General features: G+C 36.1%; 1 non-coding gene across 1 annotated transcript; it reads left to right on the forward strand.

Annotated features, from left to right (window-relative positions):
* Positions 1-2605: 2605 nt before the first annotated feature.
* On the forward strand, positions 2606-2710 carry LOC131161038 (small nucleolar RNA R71). Its single transcript, XR_009138201.1, has one exon. It is a non-coding gene; the product is annotated as a small nucleolar RNA R71 (small nucleolar RNA).
* The last annotated feature ends 6006 nt before the right edge of the window (positions 2711-8716 follow it).

The raw sequence follows: 8716 nt of genomic DNA on the forward strand, positions 1-8716 counted from the left end.
GAAGTACTTCTTTAGAAATTTATGTTACATGGTGGCCCAATTAGCCACTAAGTTTGGCTTTAATAATGTCAACCAATATATGGCCTTATCCTTCAGAGAGAATGGAAAAAAGCCTAAGACGGAGAGCATCATCACTAAAATTGGGTATGCGGATGGTGGAACAAATTTCCAAGAATTCATCCAGATGCTGGTAAGAATTTTTAGTGGAGTTCCTATAAAAAGTGGGTAGCATCGAGATGATAGATGTCTTTATCTCGAATTAGGCCGCCTGAACATCCAGAATTCAGATGCAAGATGGCGAGGTGTATGCATTAGGCACAAAGAAGTTCCTAAGAGGCCGAAGTTGTTGCTCTCCCACCACAGGTAAGGAGGGAGCTTGGTGTTCTAGGATTTGGTCGGTGGGAACTAGTGGGTTTTCTTCGTCCATGATTGTCAGCTCAGACAACTTAGCAAACTCAGGATTCAATGTTGGCTTCCTAAGGGACCTAGAGGATTTTTCAATCTCAGGGTCTATAATAATTAGCTCTAGGTCCAAAGAACGCAAACCAAACATATTCAATTTAAGCACAGAGATTCAACACTTCAATATATAAACAAAAAAGAATATATATAACACTAATACTAAATTATAAATTGGCTAACAACCGTACCCTAGTCCCTGGCAACAGCGCCAAAATTTAATAGGCTCACCAAGGCTTGGGTCCTTAACTTCCAAAAATAATATTTATACATTACCTAACAATCACAAGTTTAGTGAAAAGTGGGGAAATTGGGTGTTGATCCACAGAGACTAAACCATGTAGTTGTAAACCTTTTCTCAATTATTTTATTAATGCCTCGTAAAAGAAAGGTGAAAAAGGTGGTATTTTTGAAATGAGTGTGTTTTTATCAACTATTAGAAATCAAGTAAAAGCTAAAGTACTCTACTCCTACAAATCAATGCTTGGATCTGAATCAGACGCTCGATGTTGTGCCTCTAACTACATTCAACTAGATATACATAAGAGTACTAACCTTAGCTTCTCAAGCCAAAGTGGGAGAGGGTAAGTCGAGGGCACAGAGTAGCAAGGGTGCACCAACCGTCTAGAGCACGGTTGGAAACCGAAGTATTACCCTATCTCAACAATCACACGAGCACCTCTGCAGTTTTGTAGCCAACTACTTCTAGCTGGTTGAGGCTGTAGTAGTGCTTATCCTTTTATGCAAGACTTCATCAATATCAAAGCAATAAATCAAAGCATGTAAAGAAAAGCAAGAAAAATGGTTTCTTATTGCAAACGAATTTGTCTATCACTAACATTTAGAAATACAAAAGAGAACCACAATAGGAATGTAAAGGAAAGCAGGTAAATCTACTCTACGGTGGTTCTCGATGATGTCCTAGGTTTGTCACTAACCTAGAAATGGCCAAAGAGGAACCCAGAGCTTAGGTTCATGGCAAATATTTATAGGCTCTAGGGTTTACAAGATTTGATTTTCAGTTTAGGAAAGTATGCAGCAAATCTCGCACAAAAGATCGTCACTATCGACCAAGTCACTTCCATGCTTCCCTTGATCATGCCCTAGTTGAATCTTTAGTACTTTCGACTAAGTCGCTCCATAGGGTCTTGCTAGTTGAGTTAATGGTTGAGACTTGCAGTGTCTCAATCTTCAGGAAATCTGAGGAACTCAACATAGTTGTCCATCAAGGTCTCGCTAGTCGAACACTTCGTTGATACTCTTGGTAGTTTTTGGCTTTAGTATGCCTTAGTAGTTCGATGTGGTTACCCCTTGAGAGTCACTTGGTTGAAGACTTGGTCAATCCTTGCAACAATTCTCCTTCAGTCTGAAACCTTGGAGTCTTCAAATGATCACATAATCACCCCTTGTGTTGCTAGTAACACCACTTGGTCGAACATAGTATTCTTCTCTCTTGGTGATCCGAAGCTTTAGGAGCTTGCATGAACATCTGAACTGAGCTTTGTGGACTCCAAATTCTCCTATAGTTTTTTGTATGCCTAACTCCTTGGGTTTAACCTGTTTTTCCTGAAAAGACAAGCAAACCTTGCATAGCACGAAACAATAATAACAATAGGTAAATATATAATAAACTAAGGATAATGAAAGGTAAATGAGGGTCTAAAATCATGCATTTTAGGGACTCATCAGCATTGAAGCAGGGGTTTTTTTGCGAACATTCATACCAATTATGGGTGACTTTTACTTCTTTTTGCACAAGCTCGGATTAGGAAGTATGTGTGGGCAATTGTAACTAAAGTGAGAAGGATCGGCACAGATGGCACACACCTCTGCACATGCCATGGATCACAATTACTGTTCTTGAGACAAGAACCGATCAAGCTTTTGAGCTATGGTGTGTAGGGTAGAAGCAAGGTCATGGCTTGCAGCCAAGTCGTAGACTTCTTTAGGCCTAGAGGTAGAAAGCTTGGAGGGTCTACGAGCAGCCTTAACATGCTGCTGAGAGTTTTCAGTGAGGTTCTCCAAGAGAACCTAGGCCTCATTCTCGTGTTTAGTGAGGAAAGTTCCCCCACATGATGCATCTGCCATTGACCTATCTCTTTCAGCTAATCCTTCATAGATGGTTTGCACCAGTTGCCACTTAGGGACCTGATGATGTGGGCATTGATGTAAAGATCCTTAAAATGCTTCCAAGTCTCAAAGAAAATTTCCTTATCCATCTTTGAAAAACTAGTAATGGCTCTCTGAAGCTGGTTCGTCTTCCCAATTGGGAAGTATTTTTTTAGGAATTTGTGTTGCATAGTGGCCAGTTGGCCACCGAGTTTGGCTCTAAAGATGTCAACCAATATTTAGCCTTATCTTTCAAAGAGAACAGAAAAAGGCTAAGATTGAGAGCATCATCACTAAAATTTGGTGTATGAATGGTGGAGCAAATCTCCAAGAATTCATCCAAATGCTGGTAAGGATTTTTAGTAGAGTTCCCAAAAAAAATGGGCAGCATCGAGATGATAGAAGTCTTTATCATGAATTGCGCTACCTGAACATCCAAGAACTAAATGCAAGATGGCGAGGTGTATGTGTTAGGTAAAAAGTAGTCCCTAAGAGGTCAAAGGGGTTGCTCTCCCACCACAGGTAAGCAAGGAGCTTGGGGTTCTAGGATTTGTTCAGTGGGAACTAGTGGGTTTTGTTCGGCCATGACTTTTGGCTCAAAATACTCAGTTATCTCTGGATTAGAGGTAGGTTTCCTAATGGACCTACATGAATTTTCAATCTTGGGATCTATGGGAACTATTGGCTTAACTAGGATTACAAATCTTATTTTGATGATAACAAAGTAAAGGATCTTAATATGTTTTGCTAAGATACGTTTCAGGGCTCAAAAGATTTCATAAAAAAAGATCAAGCTCAAAATTTTTTATAATAGATCAAGTCTCTAAAGGATCAAACTTAAGTGTTTGTGAAGAAGCTCACATGAAGATTATGCTTGGCCCATGATGAAACAAAATAAAATTAAAGAAAGAAAAGCTTGGATTCAAAGATAGAAAAATATGATAAACCTTAAAGTATATTGAAGCTTAAAGGCAAGATGGACTCAACAAATGACAAGCATGAAGACTCCAAGTTTAGAACATGTTTAAGTCTTAAGAGAGTCTCCATGTAAGTATTTCATTCAAATGATGATATGGTTGGATTTGAAGCTTATTAGGAACTCATTGACTTAGAGATCATATTTTGCAAAACCCCAAAAAATATTTTTCGAGAGTCATAAATTACTTTGGGGAAAACAAAAGAGCAAAAAGAATTTGGAAAAAAACTTGAAAATTAACAATATTGTCTATCTAGGCGCCTGACATGGTTGGCCCCAGCGACTAACAAGTAGACAAAAAGATTTTGGGCAAACCCGAGAGGACCCAGGCGACTGACCCTTCGTGATCCAGTTGACTAACTCTTAGAAATTCAAATTTTAAAAATAACGGGAAGTTTCCAAAATTGAGTTTTTTGAATTCTAAACGTTATAAAAATTTGGGAAACACTCCAGGTCACATGAGGAACATGAAATACACTTTAATAAACATCTATAAATACCCCCCCCCCGGCAGGCGCGTGCGCGCCAAGAAATAGGATTCAACATACCAAGCAATACACGACAATCAATGCTTTCTTGCTTACAAAACACTCAAAACTCTCTTGCTCACATACTTTCTAAAGTTCTATACTGAGTTTTGCTATTAAACTCTCACAAAATTCTAAGCATATTATGAATTCTTTCCATCAAGAAAGAAGCTCACGGTGATATACTTCTAAAGCTTCAAATTCTATCTATTATTATTGTTGGCCAAACGAGGCTTTTCAATCTTATTTTGATGATAACAAATGACACTGGTATAACTTTCTTGTTGAGTGATTTTGTTTTAGGAATATATATCTCAACACAAGAGAAAGAAGTCATGAATTAAAGTATCATCAAGAGAACAAGATGTGCATTTTTATCATGTCAAAAAAACAAGTTATGAATATCAAGAAAAAGCTTCAACAAATTTTTTCAAGCAATAAAGAAGAAGACTTTAAGCCTCAGTACTTAAATGCTTAAAGATAAAAAGGGACTTGAAGTCAAGAGGCTTATCAAAGACTTGAAGCATTATATTTAAAAAAAAGCTTGATATAAGTACTTCGTATCAAGTGAAAATTTAGAAAATATGAAGCTCTTTAAAGGACCAATATGAACTTAAGAAACTCATTTTTAAATCCCTGAAATATTTTATGAAAAATCAAATCATAAGTATAAAGCTGAAATGGAAAAATCAAAAGAAAAACCAGTCTTTTGTTTGTCCAGCCGACTGACTTAACCAAGGCAAAATAACTAGCCGACTAACTCAAAATGAATTATGTTTTGCCAGCCGACTGACAATTTCTTGAAATAATTTTTGGCAACAAAATGTGAATCAAAATCTAGTGAATCAGAATGTGACTTGTTTGGCAACAAAATGGAGTTGTTGAAAGAAAAAATATAACCCTACAAGAAATGGCAAGAACAATGCTAAATGAACATAATCTACCTAAATATTTTTGGGCAGAAGTTGTAAATACAGCATGCTACATTGTAAATAGGGTATCTATAAGATTAAGTATAGACAAAACACCATATGAACTTTAGAAAGGTAGGAAACCTAATATGTCTTACTTTCATATGTTCAGATGCAAATGCTTTATTCTTAATACCAAAGACGATTTAGGAAAATTCGATGCAAAATCTAATGAAGGCATCTTCTTAGGTTATTCTACAAACAGTAAAGCTTATAGAATCTACAATAAAAGAACTCTTACTATTATTGAATCAATACACATAAGTTTTGATGAATCAAATAATAATGATAATGCTAAGGTTGATGAAAAAGAAGATACTTCACAAAAAGAAGAAGAACTTAAAATAAAAGAAGAAAACAATAATGTAGCTCCAAATGAAAACATCATAGAAAATCTAGAATTACCTAAAGAATGAAGATATGCTAAAAGTCACCCAAAAGATCAAATTATTGGTGAAACATCAAAAGGTATAACCACTAGAGCCTCATTGAAAAACATTTGTAACCATTATACCTTCTTGTCTCAAAATGAACCTAAAAACATTGAAGAAGCTTTAAAAGATGATTCTTGGATTATAGCTATGCAGGAAGAACTAAATCAATTTGAAAGGAGTTAAGTGTGGGAACTTATACCTTAACCCAAAAATAAATCAATCATAGGAACTAAATGGGTGTTTAGAAATAAAAAAGATGAAAATGGAGTAGTTGTAAGAAATAAAGCTAGACTAGTAGCACAAGGATATAATCAAGAAGAATGAATTGATTATGATGAAACTTTTGCTCCTATAGCTATAATGGAAGCAATTAGGATGCTCTTAGCTTATGCAACTCATAAAGATTTCAAGCTATATCAAATGGATGTAAAAAGTGCATTCTTAAATGGTTATATAAATGAAAAAGTGTATGTCAAACAACCTCCAGGATTTGAAGATACAAAAAAATTCAAATCATGTATTTAAATTGACAAAAGCATTGTATAGTTTGAAACAAGCCTCTAGAGCTCGGTATGAAAGGCTTAGTAAAATCTTACTTAAAAATGAATTCTCAAGAGGATACCTTGATAGCACTTATTCATTAAAAACAAAAACAAAGACATGTTAATTGTCCAAATACAAGTGGTCGGCGCTACAAATGAAGTTCTATGTAAAGACTTTGTCACATATATGCAAAAAGAATTTGAAATGAGTATGATGGGGGAGTTAAATTATTTCCTAGGACTTCAAATTAAACAAGCTAAAAATGGGACGTTTATAAATCAAACTAAATACATTAAAGATATGCTTACAAAGTTTGATATGGAACAAAGTAAAGCAACTGGAACCCCAATGAGTACTTCAACTAGCCTTGATAGAGATGAAAAAGGAAAACAAGTAGATACAAAACACTATAGGAGAATAATTGGTAGTTTACTATATTTAACCGCTAGTAGACCCAATATTAGTTCAGTGTATGTATGTGTGCAAGATTTCAATCAGCACCTAAAGAATCACATCTAACAGCAATTGAAAGAATACTTAGGTACTTACTAGTGACTCACTCGAAAAATGAGCAGCTCAGAAGCTATCCCAAGTATAGGAGTTCTGTCATATAATATTAAGCCTAAGGGCTAGATCGTCTCCTCCGGGAATGCGTTTTAATATCAGATTTTACGTTTACCCAATTGAAAACAAAAATGCACTGAACTTAGTTCAAATTCGGAGTTTTCAAAGTTGGTTGGAACTTATATAAAACAAACACTCGAATTAAAATCCTAAAACTAACTTGCACTGAATTAAATAGCCAGAATAGAAAGCCTAATCTACTCAAACAAAACCGAAACACGTGCTAATTAAAAATGACAACCTTGATCTTTAAATACGCAATAGCAAAACTCACGTAAACATAGACACGAATAAAAACTCAAGTAGTTCAAATGGTAACTGAACACAATAAAAACGAAAACTTCAATGAAACTGACCCTGAACTAAACCGAATTTTGATATAAAAAAAATATACTTTTATATTTTGTATCTTTTTTTTTTCTTCTTTTTTTTATTTTATTTTAGGACAAAACTAGACATCACCATATTAAACTACTAAATTGAAACATTAAACAAATCTAACACAAACTTAATTGAAAGAAAAGAAATAAATAAATAAATAACTGAATACTGCAATAGAAAAAAAAACTAAATAAATATTTCAAGCAAAAATCCCTAAACAGTAATCAGAGTAAGAGAAAAAAAAATCAAAACTTTAATAAATTGCAATACAAATTAACTCAAGACTCAATGACAATAATAATAACAGTAAAAAGTGAAGAAGAAAACTGGAAGAGAAAGAGAAGAAGAGAGAGAGAGAGAGGCGGCCATGGTAGGCCGTGGAAGACTCAGAAACTGCTATGATGGAGCTCTCGGGTACTGGCAGATTGGAGGAACTGGGCATGGCAGCTGCTGTCGTGCTGTGTTGCTGGCAGAGAAGTCTCGGGCTGGTGGTTTTCTGCTGTGGCTTTGGGTCTCGGCTGCAGTAGGGGACTGTGGAGGCTGGTTTGAGATGGAGAATTGTAGCAAATTGCAGAGGACCTGCTGCTGCTGCTGGAGTGGAATAGGGACTCGGGTGGAGTGTTGAGGATGCTGCAGAGGATGGAGGTACTCCGGTGAGCTAAGGAGTGCTGGGGTGGTCCGTGAAGCCGGCGCAGCAACGAAGGAACAGGGAGAGGGAGAGACTGCAAAAGGTTAAGGAAAACAGGGGAGAAAAGAATGAACAAGAGAGAAGATAGAGAAAAAACTAAGGGAAAGAGAGGGGACAGGAGAAGAGAAGAAGAAGAAGAAGAAGACGAAGAAGAAGAAGAGAGGAGAGAAGACAAAAGCTAAGGAAAAATAAGGAAGAGAAGAGGATCCCGCCGGAGCTATCTATGCAGGGGGAAGAAACAGGGGAGCTAAAATAGGAGGCAACAGGTGCCCTAGACCCGGATAGCACTGACCTGACCCAGCCATGCATGGCCGGGTCACATCAACTATTCATTCAAATATATTTTTTTATTTTCTCATTTTATTTGTTCTCTGTTCGTCACAAATATGACTCTTTTGGAGCCTGTATCTCATAAAACTTAAAATACAAAATTTGTATATGATCCTTTTCTCTTTCTCTAGAAATTTGAATCGTCTCAATCGGAGCTCGGACGGAAAAGTTATGCATGAAATACGAACAGGTGTTAGTTTTGATTCCTTGGAATTTTCCTGCGACAAAAAAATTACCAAAACTTCATAAATAGTGCAATAAAGTTCAAGAATGATGATTTTGGCACTTTATTAAAATATTAGATGATTTTGGACATTTAATTAAAAATATAAACTGTAAAGCCCGGGTTAAACGTCCAATTACGCAGTTTCGGCGCGTAATCAACTAGGAACACTTGATCTAGGTTTATGGTATCCAAAAGATACTGATTTCAAAATGATAAGTTATTCTTATGCTGATTATGTTGGATGTAAAGTTGATAGAAAGAGTACAAGTGGCACATGTCACTTTCTCAGACAATCCTTAGTGTCATGGTTTTCAAAGAAACAAAACTCCAGAGCTTTATCAACTGCCGAAGCTAAATATGTAGCAGCCGGAAGTTGTTGTGCACAAATATTGTTAGAAAAGGTGTATTCCCAAGAGGGGGGTGAATTGGAATTTTAAACTTTCTTCCT

The sequence above is a fragment of the Malania oleifera genome, chromosome 7 (assembly GCF_029873635.1).
Source record: "Malania oleifera isolate guangnan ecotype guangnan chromosome 7, ASM2987363v1, whole genome shotgun sequence".
Classification (NCBI taxonomy): Eukaryota; Viridiplantae; Streptophyta; class Magnoliopsida; order Santalales; family Ximeniaceae; genus Malania; species Malania oleifera.